The 19545-nt window shown below is 43.5% G+C and overlaps 1 long non-coding RNA gene and 1 pseudogene across 1 annotated transcript in view; one reads left to right on the top strand and one right to left on the bottom strand.

The window, feature by feature from the left end:
• The window catches only part of LOC137232696 (uncharacterized), a 688080-nt gene that overhangs the window by 145202 nt on the left and 523333 nt on the right, over nt 1–19545 (top strand). The gene's annotated exons all lie outside the window — the stretch shown is intronic.
• On the bottom strand, nt 8930–9761 carry LOC137233143 (eukaryotic translation initiation factor 4E pseudogene; annotated as a pseudogene).

Below are 19545 nucleotides of genomic sequence, written 5' to 3'. Positions count from 1 at the left end.
TCTTGCTTACCCGTCAGTGGGTTGCCTGATGGTTGACTCTTCTAGGCTGGGCTCCTGGGAGACTGTGCTTCAAGGTACAGATCCATCTGGGCGTGGTTCCTTACCAGGGTTGTTCCGTATGTGTTCATACCAGATCCCAGACTGAAAGAGTAGCAGCTACCTCGGGGAGAGTGGGAGTTCTTCTCATGACGATGACAGAAGTATAAGAAGGTAAGCTAGGTTTCACAGCCTTTATTGCATCAAGTTTGCCTGCATCCTGTTGGATGAAGCAAGTTACATGCCTAGACCCGAGTTCAAGGTATGGGGAAGCATTATCTGCGATCATGAGAAAAAGTGAATCGTGTTGCCAAACCTGGTATCAGTCAAGCAAGTACATACATTTCTTGTGTGGGAGGGGAGTAGGGAATGAATATTTGCTGGACAGTATTCTCTTCTTCCACAGTCACCTGTCATTTCCACGGCACGTGCAAGGTCTCAGCACATTCATTTATTTTCCTATGCAATCACCTAACACTTTCTGAGTCCATACTGTGTGCCAGGCATAGTGCTAAGCACTGAGGTTATATTAACAAAGACGTAGAGGAGATTTGAAACACACAGATCCTGGGATCCTGCTGGGACACCAAGCAGAGGCCTGATCTGATTGGCTGGAGGGAGACAGATTTGCTCCTGAGCTTTGGGAAGGGAGTCAGTTTAAATCTTGGAGATCCTGCCTCCTAGGGGCAGTGAATACAGTTGATATTTCCCATTTTCCAGAGACTAAGTTCTTTCTACCAGCCTCTGGGCTTCTAAGAGATAGCAGGTAAGATTTTCCTGGTCTAGAGGGAATATGTGTGTCTCGGACCCTGAGTTCAGAAAAGGCTTAACATAAATGATTCAGGGAGACTGGCTGAACGAGATAATGATTTCTAGAACCAGAGCCTCGTCAGATCCAGTCTTCAGCTGCCAGGATTCTGAGGTCCCCGGAGAGGTGGCTGCCATCTCAGAGATTTCTAGGACTTGGTTGGATTCAGTCCAGTGGTATGTGACCCAAACAGAAGCTTCTGGAACTCATGGAAACAGTAGACAGCACGGCTAGATGGTGGCAAGGTGAAGCCTTGTGTCGGTATTTTCTGCAGTTGTGGCTGGTTGATATCTGCACATCTGATTTTTCTCAGGTCGTGACTTATGTTCAAAGGTGTCTTTGAATTGATTCATACATGTTGCTGGGGGCCATTCTCATTGCAGTTCACAAAAAAGAACCTAGATAGATGTTTTGTCCACTTACATCAGTGGGGCACCAAGTTCTAAGACCTATTTCAAGGAGAAAAACTCTCCTAGAGAATAAAAATACTTGGAAGTGAAATAATGAATGAGCTGGAAAGGAAGCTTTCATTAAGTCTCTCAGAAAAAGGTTAAGTAAAGCTTGGTGAGTATCCCAGGATGGTACAAGTCATCATCAAAAATATAATACACAAATAAGACTGAAGCAGCTTTGGTCTTCACTGATTTGGTCAGTACTGATTAGACAGTCAACTAATTTTCAGTTTCACTGGATTTGGCCTTAGAAAGTTCAGCGTTAGCAGCTAAGTTTTGTTTTTTTTGTTTTTTTTTGTGGTACACGGGCCTCTCACTGTTGTGGCCTCTCCCGTTGCGGAGCACAGGCTCCGGACGCACAGGCTCAGCGGCCATGGCTCACGGGCCCAGCCGCTCTGCAGCATGTGGGATCTTCCCGGACCGGGGCACGAACCCGCGTCCCCTGCATCGGCAGGCGGACTCTCAACCACTGTGCCACCAGGGAAGCCCTGCAGCTAAGTTTTATGAACACTTGAGGTTTCTTTTCACCATGGCAGTGACTTTTAGAGCCATCCCTGTAAAGTTTTCTCCCTGAGGAATTTTCTGAAGCACAAATTCAGTGGCCATTTCTGAAACTGACCATCCAAGGTTTCTGTAGAGCCGGGGTCAGCAAGCTACAAGCTGAGAGCAAAATCTGTCCTGCCGACCTGTTTCTGTAAATAGAGTTTTGCTGGAACACAGCTCTGCTCATTCGCTCACATACTGTCCATGACTATTTCTCTGCTCCAACAGCAGAGTCGAGTAGTTGCAGCAAAGACTTGACAGCCCACAGAGCCTGAAACATTTACTATTTGGCCATTTACAGAAAAAGTTTGCAGACTCCTACTGTAGAGAGCAGACTGGGTAAATTGGCATGCACATAAACTGGGGGTACGGGGCAGGAACGCTTCTGGTTGTGATAGGATCCTTCCTGGAGTCCGGGTCTGGAGACCCCAGGTGTGGATGGGGCTTCAGTTATGGCTAGATTCATGGGCTCAAGGATGTCACCAGGACTCTCATTCTCAACCTCTTGCCTCTGCTTTCTTCTGCATTGGCTTTATTCTTAGGGAGGCTTTCTTTAAGGTGTAAAAGATAGCCAACAGCAGATCTGGGCTTACATGGTCCTTAATTTTTATAACTGCTGAAGGAAACAGATTGTCTTTCTCCCAGCATCTGTTGTAACCCACATCCCAATTCCATAGGACTCTCATTGAGCTGGGTGCCCAACCTGGACCAGTTTCTGTGCTCAGGAGGGTAGAAGGATCTGTACTGAGTGAGCATTTGTGTCGTAGATCCATCTTCTCCTCACGAAATGGGGAAAGAAGCCCTACCAGCTCGGGGAAGAGTGGTTTCCGATAGGAATCAAAGGGAAACGAAGAATTGTTGGAAAATTTGGAGACAGCCTAGAATCTAAGAATTCTCGAGAGGCTTATATTTGTCCTGTTTTACCTCTCAGTATGATTTCTTCCAGATGCTGAATCTTCCACCTCTACGACCTCTCCTGCACCTTGCAGCCCCTATCTTCTTCTATAACTACTTGGTCTGTGCTGCTCATAATGTCTGTTCTTTCATTGCCTCCAAGTTCAATTAAAGAAGGTTTTTGTATGGTGCAGACTCTACCGTGAGCATGCAGTATTTGAGGGCAAAAATAACTCAGCACAGTATGGCAGAGACAACTTAAAATTTAATGTCAGTCATTACTCCCAAGAAAACATAACCATTCCTCACCATAGTGAATTTTTTTCTAACCCTGTGCCCCTCTGATGCCCCAGCTCACCGCCATATTCTTGGTCAATTCTTCCCCTTAAGACATTTCTTCTCACTAAACTCCAGACTCCAACATCTCAAAGTTTGTGACGTATTTTGCTCCGACTGGTTTTACTGTCTCTATCCCGCCTCAAAGTAGGCTCCAGAACAATTTCTATCCCCCAAACTTGTTAAGGATCTGTGAGAAACAAAATGTATCCTTGCAAGGTCATCCACTTAACAATAGTAACAAAAGTTTTGAAAGTACTGTGCCATTGTCACCATGATTGTAGCAGAGGGGAGAAAGGAAAGGGGAGGGGACTGGGAAAAGGGAGAAAGGAAAGGGGAGGGGACTGGGAAGGATATTATTTGCTTTCACATGCATATTATTAATGAAAATGCATATTAAAAAGCATTATTATTTGCTTTTAATATGCATTAAAAGCATTTTTAATAAAAATATGCATATTAAAAATGAAAATAGGAATGCATATTATTCTTACATTTACAAAATTGCATTCTTCATAAATGGTTTTTCCTATAAAGAAAACTTCACTACATTATCAGTAAAATATATAATAAGGTTCATGTGGCCAAAATCAGGCATCATTTGCCTTTCTTTTTCAATGAGAAGAACGTCTTAGGCAGTCACTGGTCCAAGAAGGTGGAGGAGATCTGAATCCAACTCACAATCCAGAGGAGTGTAGGAGGAGCCCATTCTAGATCAGTTGAAGCTCAGGTATCCTGCAGAAGGAGAAAAATGTTTGTTGTTATAAGCTATTAAACTTTCATGGATGCTTGTTACACATTATTATTGCAGTAGTAGCTGACTGATACATTGAGGCTGAGGGCCAAACTCAGTCTGTGCCCACAGCCCTTGCTTTTTTCTGTGCCACACCCTCTTCTTGCCTCTAAGGAGACTTATTTTTGTCTTAGCATACTGATGCCTTTTTTCTCTTCCTCCTGTTAGACCTTCAGTTCCTGAAGGACAGAAAATTCATTTCTGCCATCTCCCCGCCCATACCTAGCATAAATCTCTGTACCTTATTGCTGTTCAAGACAGATTTTGGATAAATGGTAAATTTGATGTTCATGGTGGTGATAGCCACAGATGGAAATGATGTCCTAATTATCTGCTGGTAAATAGAAATCACTGGTCTCACGTGGAACCAGGTGAGATTTAGAAATGGATTGGCACAAACTCGTCTCCCTAATAATGACAGGGCTTAGACCTGGCAGCAGAAATAGTGAGGTGAACCACAGTAATTTTCTTCTAACACTAATGGTCTCCCCATTATCTCACCTTAGTGCATGGTGAAAGGTATTTCTGGGTTCATCTGAAAGGGTTTGTGATTAGAGTAAAAGACTATCAAAATGAAAATAGTTTACAGGTAGTGTTCTCTGCTTGCCCAAGAAAGCCATCCTGTCTACTGAGAAAATTGGGGAGTGTTCTTTTCTGTAACGTAACTCATTTCATTTCCTGGTTTTAGTCAAATAGGTGTCCTTAAAATGGCCAAAAGCATGACCTATTGGTATGTAATATGCTGCCACACCTGTGTTGCTGTATGACTTCTGGTGGGACTTAGCTGTTCTAACAAAAATGTATCTCAAACTATAAAGATGGAAATAAAATACAAAAGAGCACCATGGTACCTTGCTTATTCTTGGAGTAACACACAAAGTATTGAGCAGATCAAGGCAGGAATCTTACAGGTCAAAGATACATGGGGGTGGAGCGGCTAAAAAAAAGTCAACTCACCCAGAACATGGTGTGATGATTCTTAGTTTGATCCTGAAATAACTTTGGCTGTTTTTAGTCAAATGGTAGTAAAAATAGGAAAGGCTATCACAGAACAGAAAGGCTCAAAGTAGGGCTGTGATCATCTCTTGTCAGGTGATACCAAGGAGAACAGATATGGAACTCTCCAGTATGTTCAAACCATCTCTGCCTTGGCAAAACTGAAGGACATGGCAGGACCTCAGAAAAGAGAGGATGAGAGAGTTTTAGCACCTGGCTGAAGTCAAAGAGGAGATTAAATGTGTCTTGGTTGTGCCTAGGCTCCTTAGAAAACTTTTGCAGTGACTTCATTTGCAAGAGAACAGGGATCAGGTCTAAAAAATGTCACTTGTGCCCCTTTATTGTAACCTAAAGCCCTCTTAATCCCCTCAGAGCCTTCCGGCATAGAGTTTGGTTCAAGGTATGAGTTTCTGAGGAAGAGACTGAAGGCATTTCAAAAAAGCCTACTAGAATGTTAGAACATCTCAGTGCTGGTCAGCTGGTCTACCTCCTTGCCGTACCACGGGACAGTTCATCCAGTGATTGCACGGGAGTCCAGCTTGCGACCTTTAGCCTTGCAGGACCGGAAGTTCACTCCTATTGCTGATTTATGGGGACATGAATAACAGAGAAATTGGGCCATTCAAATATTACTGCAAATGTACAGATTGATATGGGGAATTGGAGCAGTCAAGGAGAATACTCAAGTTTGCCTAAACCAGGATATCTTAAAATCTCTGACCCATTCGCATTGTTCTTTCAACAAATACTCCCTGGGTGCCTGCTGAGTGCTGGCCATGCAGGAGACCATGCTAGAGGCTGTCATTTGTGGTAAACAAAACAGACTGCCCTGTGTCCTTGGGACTCATATCCTCGGAGGTCAGACAAGTCAGTACATGATTTCAGATAGTGGAAGAACAGTACAAGTAATTTAAAACAGGATTGTAAGAGTGAACAGAGGTGCTACCTGTGATTTTTTGTGGTGTTCTGGTCCCTGGTTCCATTTGTTCCTGAGGACCAGCTGTAAGTATTAGTTTGATTACGAGCAGGACCTCTGACTCCCTTTGTTTGCATATGAGAGTGCCAGTTAGGTTTCTGCCATTTCCAGTACGAGTCCTGACTCATGTACTTCATGACTAATAAAGGAAGGTCTGGACTCCTGAGCCTGGCATTGGAGGCCCCTCTCAAGCTGGTCCCAGTTGGCATTTGCAGCCGTAATTCTCACTGTATCCCCAAAGCACCTTCTACTCCCCCTGACACAGCTAGTCCCCTTCTGCCGTGCCTGCCTTAGACAGGAGGACAGAGAAAGTGCTTTGGAACCTTCTACTGGGACCTTCAGTGCCTCCCATTGTCTAGATTTACCCCTTCCCCAATCCCCTGGCCAATGTGTCCATGTGCGAAATATAAGTGGTGCTCACGGCCCCATTTATAACTTCCCTCCTCCAGGAATATGTCAAACGCTTCAGCTAAAATGAATCTTCTCGTTGCACGTTGAGCCTCTGTCAAAGCATTTAATAAAATTTGCCTTGCAGTGTAATTACTTACATTATGGGTCTAATTGCACATATGAATCCCTGAAGAATGGAATCTCTGCATTTAAAAACTTCTAACTTTGTACTGTCTTCAGTGCTTGGCAACACAAATTGAATTTGCATCTCTGATATAGAAATACCCTAGAGGTATCCAGTGCTCTAAAGAGTTCAGGGTAATAAACACAAGAGCAACCCTATTTTTTGTGTTCTCTGTGTCAGGCATTACATAATGCTTGAGATACAGCGTGTAATTCTTGTTTTGGCTAACATAGGGTTAACTTCTCTCACAGGCAAATCCTGGAGTCTCAGTGGCTTACTATAGTGGTTTATTTCTTGCATTTTCTCAAGTCCAGGATTTGAATTTGATGGACCGTTCTCCTCTCCAGAAAGATTGAAAGGCCAGGTGTCTTGCACTTTCTGGTACGGCAGCAGGTATGGAGCCTAACGCCATTTGCTGGGCTGAAGCCTTTGCATCAAGAGGCTTTTTGTGTTTGTGAGTGTGGAGAGCTACCTGCAGACTCTGGTGGGCCAGGCCTTGAGGTGCTGGGAGTCACTTCTGCTCAGTGTATTGGTTAGAACTTGATCACGTGATCCCATCTCGGTGCAGAGAGGCCGGGGAAGCAGGGTCCCTGGCTGAGCCGTGCTCCCAGCATGGCTGTACTCTGTGGGGAGGCAGCGTGATCCTTGGTGCCCAGCCAGCCATTTATGCTGTAATCATTATAACCCTATGAGACACGTTCTGTTTTTATTCTCCTCTTATAGGTCAGGAGCTTGGAGAAGAGAGATGAAGTGGCTTGTTGAAAGTGCCCTGCTAGATATTTCAGAACCAGGTTTAGAACTCAGGTCTCTGTGCCTTTTAGAAGCTGCCTTGGCACTGATACATAAGGCAACATTCCTCTTTGCTGCTCACTCTGCTGCATCGCCCAGGTTGCGAAAAATGTGTTCTCACATCAGTCTCCCGCTATCGAGCGTGCTCAGTAAACCTTCCGGCATCTCTGTCAAAGCATCCCCTTCTATGTAGGTAGTTGTGGTCTCTGAGCATGGCAGGACCCATTATCCCCTGTGTGGCCAGACCCTGTACCCTGTCTCATCCACCCCTCTGGGGCTGCTGCGTCCAGGCCCACAGCGTATGCTCTCCTGCTTTATCCTTGATGGCTTGCGATGTCCGACAGCTGTGGATCCACCACTCAGCACATGGAGACACGGCTCGGGGGGGAGGCGTGTGTCTCGTCTCGGGGGAGGGTTTGGTAGAGGGTGCAGGGGACGAGAATGGGAGAAGGAGCCGGTCTTCTTTTTCTCAGGATGATGTGCGTTTCAATGAGTACTGAAGAGTAAACATGCATGAAAAACAATAGACACAGTTCAGCCCATAGCTTGTGCGCTCTTCCAAGAAGGAGTGCCGGAACTAGGCTTCACTGTTGGCTCTTAAGTTTCATATAATAAACCATCCGTGGATTTATTATTTTTTCTGAGACTCTCCTCTGTGTCCCCATGTTCCGTGCTGTGGAAGATTCAGAAGGAGTTTCATTAGTTAAGGTCTTAGCTGACATTCTCTTTTGGGGAGGTGAAGCATCGGTACACAATGACAGTAGGTGGCTGCTTTTCGCCTAAAGGCACTCCGCAGCTGTGGGTGGCGCTGGTGACCAGGCAAGGGAGGGGTCTATGTGCACTGAAACGGCCAGCAAAGGCTTCCTGGAGGAGGAAGGGCTTGCTTTTTTTTTTTTTTTTGCTTTTTTTTTGGTCTAAAAGGCAATTCACTGTACACATGCTATTTACAGTTTTCTACAGTGTCTTAATATGAATGGGACCACTTTTCTACTTGACCCATTTTTTAACCAAAGCAAAATAACCTAAGTATAACGAAGTGTTAAAATACAGCATAAAGATACAAAAACAGGCATACTGATTCTAATTAGGAAGGTAATTATGATGATACACTTTTTATAATCTACAACTACATTTAGGAAATCACACAGACATAGATCACTGATCTGTGAAATGCATAAATTTGTAGTAAAGCTTTGTAGTTACAAAAAACTACCAAAGAATGCACAAAATTAATCTTTTTTCCACCTTTGTGTCATATTCCTGGATCCTTCACCAGTATTACATGAGGAAAAAAAAACAAAAGCAAAACAAATGAAAAACTGAAACCAGAATCACTGATGTTATCAAGTAGGGAAACAAATAAATTAAAATCTAGCAGCCATCAGCAAGAGTACAGCACAGACAATGCTGTAAAAAGAAACAAAGACAGTTGTTAGAAAACCGCACGCATCATACTCTTTCAAACGAGCAGAATAAGCTTCTGCGTACAATGGAACATAAACAGCATCGTTCTCTTGTGAGGTATAGAAATGCAAATGCTTTTCTTTAGTATTGTGCACGGGCCAAATGTGTCTGTAATGTTTAATTCTATTAAGCTATTACAGAGTGGGCCAGGAACACATTTATGGATTCTGGGGACGATGTGTACTATACTTCTTCGACTGGGATAGTAGACACTCTAGCCAAAATTAAAAAAAAAAAAAAAAATATATATATATATATATATATATATGAACACAAAAGTATAAGACAAAGGCGAATGAGACTTCTCTTATATCTTAGCAACATTTAGATGGAAATCAAATTTAAATGCAGTCCCCTCTGCTTTTGAAGAGGCTTTGGTTCAGCTCCCAAATCTCGACTGCTTGACGCATTCTCACACGAGAATACTCAGAAGGTGTCTTCTTAAACAGCAAACCTATTTTTAGTGCTGGAGCCGCTCTGAGTAGCTGTGTCTGCATGGGACTGGTAACCAATCACTGTCCTTGGAGGAAGTCCTAACCTTTCCTTGTCTACCCTCCCTATATGTGTAACAGCTTCTCAGTTTTCACATTCAGTAGTCCACATTGCTATTTTTTCACCTTTAGCTCTTAACATTCACAGCTCCACATACATCATCACTGTAGTCATCAAAAGATTCTCCAATAAGGCACAGCAGTGTCTCTAGCCGAAAGCAATCGAGGTCACTTGGTCTCTGCTGTTTGTTCAATGTAATTAGCCATCGTCCTCCTCGTTTGTTTTTCTCATCTTCCCACATAGGCTCAATACCATCCTTAAAAAGTGCGTAGTCACAGCCAGGCATTAAACTGCTAGACAACTGGATATGGGTGTACAGAGCCCAAAAGTCGTCAACAGTATCAGACTTAGAGATCAGCTGAAGGTTTGCTTGCCAAGTTTTGCTTTTATCATTTTAAAAACTCCGGAGTGTCCATCTGTTCTGTAAAGGATGTTTAATATAGCGTTCTGGGTTAGCAACCTCCTGATGAGATTCTGTTTTCTCTTCTTCTGTAGGTGGGGGATTAGGTGTAGGGGTGGTTTCCAGTTCCACAGTCACCATCTTAGATGGATCTCGAAGACCTTGCTTTGAAGCTGGAGAGGTGGGATGGATTTAAATAGATGGACAAGAAATGGCAGAGCATTTCTGGCCAAGAGGAAAGAGACAGACTTGTTGGGGCTGAATGAATAGAGGTGCAGTCAGGGTGGGGATGAGACCTGCCCCGTTGCATCAGAGGCTGTGGCTGGGGAAGCAGCAAGGGATGGTGGGGGGGTTGGGGAGACTGAGAGGGTAAAAGGGGTCAGAGGGCAAAGTATCATTAGAAGATGACTGGAGAAGTTTCAGTAACCGAGCCAAGGGTCCCACTTGCTACTGTTTCTTCCCAGGAGGGCTTGTTCTTCCTTGATAGGTTAGAGGTAGGACCAGGGCACCAGTTAGAAAGCTTGGCTTGGTCAGGCCCTGGTGCACATTGAAGGGGCAGAATTTAAGAAGAGTTATTCATCGTGGGCCCCTGTAACCCTTGTCCTTCTGTCCTTCCCTGCCCTGAACCATCAGCACCACCATCACCTCTGCAGATAACGCATCCCTCCAGTTCCCGCTCCTGGGAATGTCCGTGCCTGAGACCAGGTGCGTCAGAGAACATCATTCTTTCATGCTTTCCCAGATTTTCATGCTGTCCTAGGGACAGGTTCTCGAAAAGTGACTAAGCTTGAACATACGTCAGACCAGTTGCGTGAGTGTAAAGCTTGATTCAGTTTGGTTTCACAAAGTGAAACAATACGTCATGTCTTGCCTTTTAACATTTTAGGGTTATTGGTGCTGCTTTGATCCTGAGCCAGGGCGGCCAATGCTGGGAGTGCATCCCCTCTGTCATCCCTTCAGAGCCCTTTGCTGTTTTGACCACCACTGGCTTCCAGGGTGCCTTCCCTCCTGACCCAAGTTTGTTTTCATAGGAAACAGACCCTGAAGCAGGAATTGAGAGCAGGAGGTTCCCTGGGAGGGGTGCATAACCTTGGGCAAGGATTCTTCCCTGGCCAAGGGCAATTCCTGGGCAGGATTGTAGCTGGGGAATGAGACCTTTGAACTTGAAAGGGGGGATGGGGAGTAGGGGGGTTGTCTGGGCAGGACAGTGCAGCAGCCACTATAGCTCCCAGCAGCCAGCACTTGAGTTCTCTCAGCAAAGAGACCCTCAGGCTGCTGGACCCCCTTTGCCATTTCCTTCAGAAAGCCCGGAAGTACCTGGGAATCTGCATACCCCAGGGCAGCCGCTAACCAATGACGAACACAAACACCCGGCTTCCTTTACTACCATGGTGACCGTTCTGAAGTGTGACCCAAGTTTTCTCCAGAGCTCCCCACTGGGACTGAGCCATGGTCCCCTCCATGGGATGGATGCTTGCCTGATGTCCCCCTCTTGTTTCGTCCCCTTACCTCTGGGTCCCATGTCCCCATTCAGATAGTGCCTGGTTTTTTGTTTTTCCTGGAAATGCTTCATAACAACTCACTTTCTCCTGAGTTCTGCGGTCAGCTTTGTCTGTTCTGGGGAAATTGATCCAAGACAACCGCTTTGTGACCCTTGAGTATGTTATTGAACCTCTCTAAGCCTCAGTTTCCTCATCTGCAGAGTAAGCACAACAGTGACAATGAATGTGTGGGATTGTTGTTTAAGTTATGAGAACACACCCAGGACAAAGTAAGTCCTGAGTAAAGACAGCTGTTATTAACTGAACAGTGATACTCTCCGGTTTTGGCTAGAAGAACCAGATACTGCCTCATTTTGGCTGAAAAGTGTGAGCTTTGCATCCTCTACCATTGGACTTGAAACTCCTTCTACACCTGAGGTCCTCTTTCCTCATTGTTTCAGCTTCAGTTGCAAGTATCGGCTGCACTTCTTTTTTTTTCTTTCAGTGTGAAAGGAAGAAATCCCTGAAGGAAGGTCCTGAGTGTTCTTTTGAGTTTCTGTATATTGCGTCTCCTGATAGCCTCTCCAAATAAAGAACCTCTTGAACTAATTAAGCTAATTGGAGACGAAGCTGGCTCATTTTCACAGGCTGCTCCAGGGAAAGTGCCTGATATTTAAGAATGTAAATTTCACTACATTTTTAAACTGTGTTTTGCACTGGGGATCTTGGTGGTCGGTGTCTTCACTTGGAATTGGTGAGGAAAAGCAAGGGCTCGTCATCCCTGGGGTCACCTTCGCCCTGGATCCAGCTCTCCTGTCCCATCCTTGTTGACAGGGCCCGTTGCTCCGCCACCATGGCTGGTGCGGTGACCAGAAACCACATGGGTGACCCTTGAGAACTGATGGCTCCGCAGGACCACCCTTGGCTGCAGTCCTCAGTCTCAGCTGACTAGAGTGAGTCTGGCGTATCATTTTGAATTTGTCAAGTTGGCTCTGCTTGGTTGACTGTGGCTGCCTGAAGAGCTGTGTGAAAGAGGATTCCGAGTTCTTCTTTGGCTTCCGTGAAGAAGAGAGCAGAGATTATTAGTAACACCTGTTGTGAATATTGCGTAGGCAGTGATGGCGTGTGTTTGCGAGACTGGTGTAGAGTGACATGTTTCTGCAGAGATTCCAAGTTTTCTATGGGTAATAAAAGTTTCCTGTTATTTTATATAATACTATATTATATTTTGTATATTGTATTTTATTATAACTTGGAATATATTCAGATATATTCATATTTGTAATTATAACATATAAAGTAAAAATATATATAATATAAAATATATAATAACATACACAGGGATGTATCCCCTATTTATATACATATATATATGAATCCCAAAAGGTGAGGAACATGAGTATTAGCATTCATCCCTTTTAACCTTCTTGCCAGCCCTCATTCTCTAATGAATTCAATTGTCAGCTAAAATGACCTCTCCTTACAGACTGTATTACCCTTGACAACTTATTCAGTTTCTCTGTGACTTGGTTTCCTCAGCTGTTAAATGGATGGGAGGGTCTGCCCCCCAGGGTTGCCATGGGAACTAAATGAGTGCTACATCTGCAGTACTCAGGGCAGTGCCTGGTACATAAGTAGACTGAGATGCATTAGCTCTTATAATATTCGAATCACGTTACTGTGTATCAAGCACCCACTGTTTGCCACCAGGCAGTGTTCTGTGGAGGCTGCTCTTTAATCTCCAAGGCTGTCCACTTATCTCCCTTTTCAATCAAGAGTAGAAGAAAGTAATTTTCATTTTTATGTCAGCACTGCTGATTTTCTGATGAAGTTTACAGTACACAGAAACCCCAGAGAGAAGGCTTCTTCTTTAACAATGCTGAGACCGAGGGAAAGAATACACGTGACAAAGAGCCTGTGTCTTTTCCTGTAAGACCTGGAAGATGAAATTAAAGCTTAATTTCTTTTCCCCTCTTTACCATAATGTTGCTGGAATTTAGCTATTAAAAATAACTCTTCATGTAACTTAGCTCATTGGGTTTTCTCATGTTTAGATACAGAGGGCATTGTTAGCTTTGCCTTTGCAAAGCAGGGTGGGCTTATGGAAAGAACCAGGGTTTTGGTGTCAGATAGAGTTGGACTCAGCCCCACCATGAGCTGTCTGACACTGTAAGCAAAGTGACTTGACCTCACTAAGCCTCCTGTCCTCAGCTGTAGAATGGAAGAGTAGGCAGCCCCTGCCATTCGCTGGGTCTCTGCAAATTCATGCTTCAGAGCCCCCTGTTCGGCGAGGGTTACACGTTATAATGAGAGTCCCGAGGTCCTGCAAACTTCTAAAGTGCCTTCTGAATCTTCAGAGAAGAAATTAAATTATATCTAGCTGGTCTCAAATATAATGTATCATTGTTATAAGCCTTTGAGCGTTTGAGCATCGATAAACCTGTGTAGGCTGATCTGGTAATTTTGTTCAGATTATGGGGTCATTCCCAGCAAAGGGAAGGTACCATAGCCCGCGGCGGCTGGCTGCTGGATAACACAATTCTTTTTCCCATAGAACCACTGTGAGGCCTGGATTAGTGGCTCAGCATAGGCCACAAATGCCCAGTCAACACATAAGGCCCTTGGAATGTACAGTGTAAAATTCACCTGCACTGGGCTTATATAATTGTCAGTGTACTTAAGTTAAATTCTAGCTCTGTCACTTGCTAGCTTTGGGATCTCAGCTTCTCTAAGCCTTAGTTTCCTCATCTGCAAAATCAAAATGAAAATGTCTTCTTTGTGGGGTTGTTGGAGAGACGAAGTGATGTCTGGCCCACAGTAACTGTTCCATCCGTCGTTCTTGGGCCTACTCTTCTACCATTGTTATGCTTATTTGGACCAAATATATCAACATTTCTGTGGAAAATGGTTAAGGTGAATTTCAACTCCAGATTTTAGGAACACATCATCCTGCATGGTGTTGCTCTGAAAGCAGTGTTCTTTTTTTTTTTTCTGCGGTTCGCGGGCCTCTCACTGCTGTGGCCTCTCCCGTTGCGGAGCACAGGCTCTGGACGCGCAGGCTCAGCGGCCGTGGCTCACGGGCCCAGCCGCTCCGCGGCACGTGGGATCTTCCCGGACCGGGGCACGAACACGCGTCCCCTGCATCGGCAGGCGGACTCCCAACCACTGCGCCACCAGGGCAGCCCTGAGAGCAGTGTTCTCCCGGATCTCAGTCTCGGATGGTGGCTCCCCCTGTCTGGGGGAAATGTCCCAGGGGAGCTAAGTGTGGGGGGTGGGGATTTCAGGATGTAGACGTTTTAGGTGGCCTGGCCAGGTAGGGGGAGTACCCTTGGGTTGAATCTGAGTGTCACTTCAATCACTGCCTTTCTCCTTCACCAGCCAGGATGCTAGTTGGGCTCCTCCCCGATCCTCCATGAGAATTCTGCTTGGCTGGAGCCTAAGAAAGGCGCTCTCAGCGTTCCCTGCTGCTCTCATGCTCCTCATACAAGCGCTAGGCTCGTTCAAGGTTTCCTTAAATGGTTTTACTTTATAGTAAAAAAAAATGTTTTCAGGTGATATCACTTATGTAGAATCTTAAAAACTCAGAAATGAACTTATTTACAAAATAGACTCACAGAAATACTCACAGACATAGAAAACAAACTTATGGTTACCAAAGGGGGAAGGGGTGGGGGGAGAGATAAATTAGGAGCTTGGTATTAACACATACACACTACTATATATAAAACAGATAAACTACAAGGACCTACTGTATAGCACAGAGAACTATATTCAATATCTTGTAATAACCTATAATGGAAAAGAATCTGAAAAAAAATGATAAATATATATATATATTTATGAATAAATAAATATAGCTGAGTTACTTTGCTGTACACCTGAAACTAATACATTTTAAATCAACTCTGCTTCAATTTAAAAAATGTTTATGTTTATTCTAAAATTTACGTATGGTAAAATTCACTCTTTTAGTGCATAGTTTTATATGTTTTGACAAATGCATAGAGTCTTGTCACCATCATCAAAATCAAGGTACAGAACATCACCCCCCAGAATTCCCTTTGGCAGTCCCCTTGGTATTTTACACTCCTGATGAAAAACAAAATACCAGGCAGAGGGGAGTAAATAACTTTTTTTGCAACTTGCCCTTTACTCTTTTCTCACACAGATTCTTTTGAGGAAGACGGAGTTCCCTCTAAGAGGCTGGTGGGCCACAGAGGACTGTCCTGTGGGAGCCCAGTGCTTTCTAGGCTCTCCGAGATCTCTCATGGCAACCAGAGCGGGGGTGGGGGTTCTGAAGCATGGGACTCCCAGGGCCTGGGGACCAGTTTGATCAAGGAGACCACTGGGGCTTAGATTAAGGGAGCTAGGGGTACCAAAGGAAAGCTCTGAGAATTTTTCTTCCCTTGCTCTGTCACCGCACACCTGCCTGCCATGAAAAATCCTGGGCTGTAGAGTAATGAGCTAAAAAGCGAAGACTAGCTCAGAGCAGAGGATACAGGAGTAAATTGGCAAGAGGGAATAGGATGGGAGAGGAATATTAGGTGTCTGAACAGGAGAGCAGAGAGAAGTTCCAAGGTTGTTTTTGGAAAGTTTTCCATGAGGACCTTACTGGCCCAGAGTCCTCTTTTTGTGAATGAGAATAGGTAGCCCTCTTATCCTTCTGCAGCTCTGCTCCCACAGAGAGCTGAGGGGTTTGTGCCCCCATGTACCCTTCAGCAGGGCATCCTTGAGCAGGACATAACCTGCACATTCTTTTGGTGAGAACATCCATTGCAGTTCTCACACGAATCAGGCATCTGTGTTCAATGAATCCTTCCCCGATAACCCAGGAAAGCAGAAATGTTGCTGAATAAAAAATGATTTGTGGAAAATGCACTGGCTTCAGCCATCAGACTTTTTGGCAGAAATATTAAAAATGCAGATAAAAATGTTCCGTTAGGACCCTGGCTGTCCGTATGTCTTGGTGAGATCTTATTATGGAATGTGTGGTAAACACTCGGGCTTCAGGAGCTAGCAGCAGTTCGCTGCCTTTGTGTTTCACATTTCAGTAAAAAATATCAAATGTCAAAATGCACGTCACCGTCTAAATAAAATTGTACACCAAAGAATGGGAGGAATGCTGCTGTTGAGTCATGAGATGTCACGCCTGACAGGAATGCTGATGTCTTGGATGGGCGGCTGATGAGGACAAAGGGGGGAAGTGGGAATATTTTGCTGGGTGTGAGATTGGAGATCTGTGTCTGGCAGTGTTGAGTTTTCCTCACCTGTGATAAGATCACAGCCTGGATCGGAGTTCTGTGTGTAAGTCATCTCCATCCTGGGTCTGGGTGCAGCATCCCATAGGCTGGGAATATGGACTAGTGTTTTATTTCTTCATCTGGAAGCCTTGAGAGAGTTTTAAGTTTTTTTTTATGGTCACATAATTTTATTATTTTAAAAAATTAAAAATTTTTTATTTTCTTATACAATTTTTAAATGTGACCTTCCATTTACAGTTATTACAAAATACTGCCTCTACTCCCTGTGTTGTACCATATATCCTTGTAGTTTATTTTATACCTAATAGTTTGTACCTCTTAATCCCCTACCCCTGGATTGCCCCTCCCCACTTCCCTCTCCCTACTGGTAACCACTAGTTCGTTCTTTGTACCTGTGAGTCTGCTTCCTTTTTGTATATTACCTAGTTTGTTATATTTTTTAGATTCCACATATAAGGATATGATACAGTATTTGTCTTTGTCTGACTTATTTCACTTAGCATAACACCCTCCAATTCTACCCATGTTGTTGCAAATGGCAAAATTTCATTCTTTTTTATGGCTGGATAGTATTCCATTGTATATGTATATACCGCATCTTCTTTATCCAATCATCTGTTGATGGAAGTCAACAGATGCTAAGCTAAGCTTTTTTTAAAGATGATGATTTCCCTACCCGGGCTCTTTGGTGGGGCTAATGGCAGACTCTGGGAAGGTTCACGCCAAGGAGTACTTCCCAGAATTTCTGCTGCCAGTATCCTTGTCCTCACTGTGAGACACAGCCACCCCCCGCCTCTGCAGGAGACCCTCCAACACTAGCAGGAAAACAGGAAACTTCCATGAGCCTCTTAGGTAGCCTCATCCACCAGAGGACAGACAGCAGAAGCAAGAAGAACTACAATCCTGCAGCCTGTGGAACAAAAAACACATTCACAGAAACACAGACAAGATGAAAAGGCAGAGGGCTATGTACCAGATGAAGGAACAAGATAAAACCCCAGAAAAACAACTAAATGAAGTGGAGATATAGGCAACCTTCCAGAAAAAGAATTCAGAATAATGATAGTGAAGATGATCCAGGACCTCGGAAAAAGAATGGAGGCAGAGATTGAGAAGATGCAAGAAATGTTTAACAAAGATCTAGAAGAATTAAAGAACAAGCAAACAGAGATGAACAATACAATAACTGAAATGAAAACTATACTAGAAGGAATCAATAGCAGAATAACTGAGGCAGAAGAATGGGTAAGTGACCTGGAAGACAGAATGGTGGAATTCACTGCTGCAGAACAGACTAAAGAAAAAAGAATGAAAATAAATGAACACAGCCTAAGAGACCTCTGGGACAACATTAAACTCAACAACATTCACGTGATAGGGGTCCCAGAAGGAGAAGAGAGAGAGGAAGGACCCACGAAAATATTTGAAAAGATTATAGTTGAAAAGTTCCCTAACGTGGGAAAGGAAATAGCCACCCAAGTCCAGGAAGTGCAGAGAGTCCCATACAGGATAAACCCAAGGAGAAACACACCAAGACACATAGTAATCAACTTGGTAAAAATTAAAGACAAAGAAAAATTATTGAAAGCAGCAAGGGAAAAATGACAAATGACATACAAGGGAACTCCCATAAGGTTAACAGCTGATTTCTCAGCAGAAACTCTACAAACCAGAAGGGAGTGGCCTGATATACTTAAAGTGATGAAAGGGAAGAACCTACAACCAAGGTTACTCTACCCAGCAAGGATCTCATTCAGATTCGATGGAGAAATCAAAAGCTTTACAGACGAGCAAAAGCTAACAGAATTCAGCACCACCAAACCAGCTCTACAACAAATGCTAAAGGAACATCTGTAAGTGGGAAACACAAGAGAAGAAAAGGACCTACAAAAACAAACCCAAAACAATTAAGAAAATGGTAATAGGAACATACATATCGATAATTACCTTAAATGTGAATGGATTAAATGCTCCAAACAGAAGACACAGGCTCACTGAGTGGATACAAAAACAAGACCCATATATGTGCTGTCTACAAGAGACCCACTTCAGACCCAGGTACACATACAGACTGAAAGTGAAGGGATGATAAAAGATATTTCATGCACATGGAAATCAAAAGAAAGCTGAAGTAGCAATCCTTATATCAGAGAAAATAGACTTTAAAATAAAGAATGTTACAGGAGACAAGGAAGGACACTACATAATGATCAAGGGATCAATCCAAGAAGAAGATATAACCATGATAAATATATATGCACCTGACATAGGAGCACCTCAATACATAAGGCAACTGCTAACAGCTATAAAGGAGGAAATCAACAGTAACACAGTCATAGTGGGGGACTTTACCACCTCACTTACACCAGTGGACAGATCATCCAAACAGAAAATTAATAAGGTAATGCAAGCTTTAAATGACACAACAGACCAGAGAGATCTAATTGATATTTATAGGACATTCCATCCAAAAATAGCAGATTACACTTCATTCTCAAGTGCACACAGAACATCCTCCAGGATAGATCACATCTTGGGTCACAGATCAATCCTCAGTAAATTGAAGAAAATTGAAATCATATCAAGCATCTTTTCTGACCACAATGCTATGAGATTAGAAATCAATTACAGGGAGAAACACGTAAAAAACACAAACACATGGAGGCTAAACAATACGTTACTAAATAACCAAGAGATCACTGAAGAAATCAAAGAGGAAATCAAAAAATACCTAGAAACAAATGACAATGAAAACACGATGACCCAAAACCTGTGGGATGCAGCAAAAGCAGTTCTAAGAGGGAAGTTTATAGCTATACAAGCCTACCTCAGGAATCAAGAAACATCTCAAACAATCTAATGTTACACCTAAAGAAACTAGAGAAAGAAGAACAAACAAAATGCAAAGTTAGCAAAAGGAAAGAAATCATAAAGATCAGAGCAGAAATAAATGAAGTAGAAACAAAACAATAGCAAAGATCAATAAAACAAAGCTGGTTCTTTGAGAAGATAAACAAAATTGATAAACCTTTAGCCAGACTCATCAAGAAAAAGAGGGAGAGGACTCAAATCAGTAAAATTAGAAATGAAAAAGGAGAAGTTACAATAGACACAGCAGAAATACAAAGCATCCTAAGAGACTACTACCAGCAACTCTATGCCAATAAAATGGACAACCTGGAAGAAATGG

Source organism: Pseudorca crassidens, chromosome 10, assembly GCF_039906515.1.
Source record: "Pseudorca crassidens isolate mPseCra1 chromosome 10, mPseCra1.hap1, whole genome shotgun sequence".
Taxonomy (NCBI): Eukaryota; Metazoa; Chordata; class Mammalia; order Artiodactyla; family Delphinidae; genus Pseudorca; species Pseudorca crassidens.
The sequence above is the reverse complement of the archived record's forward strand: the minus strand, read 5'-3'. Positions and strand labels throughout refer to the sequence as shown.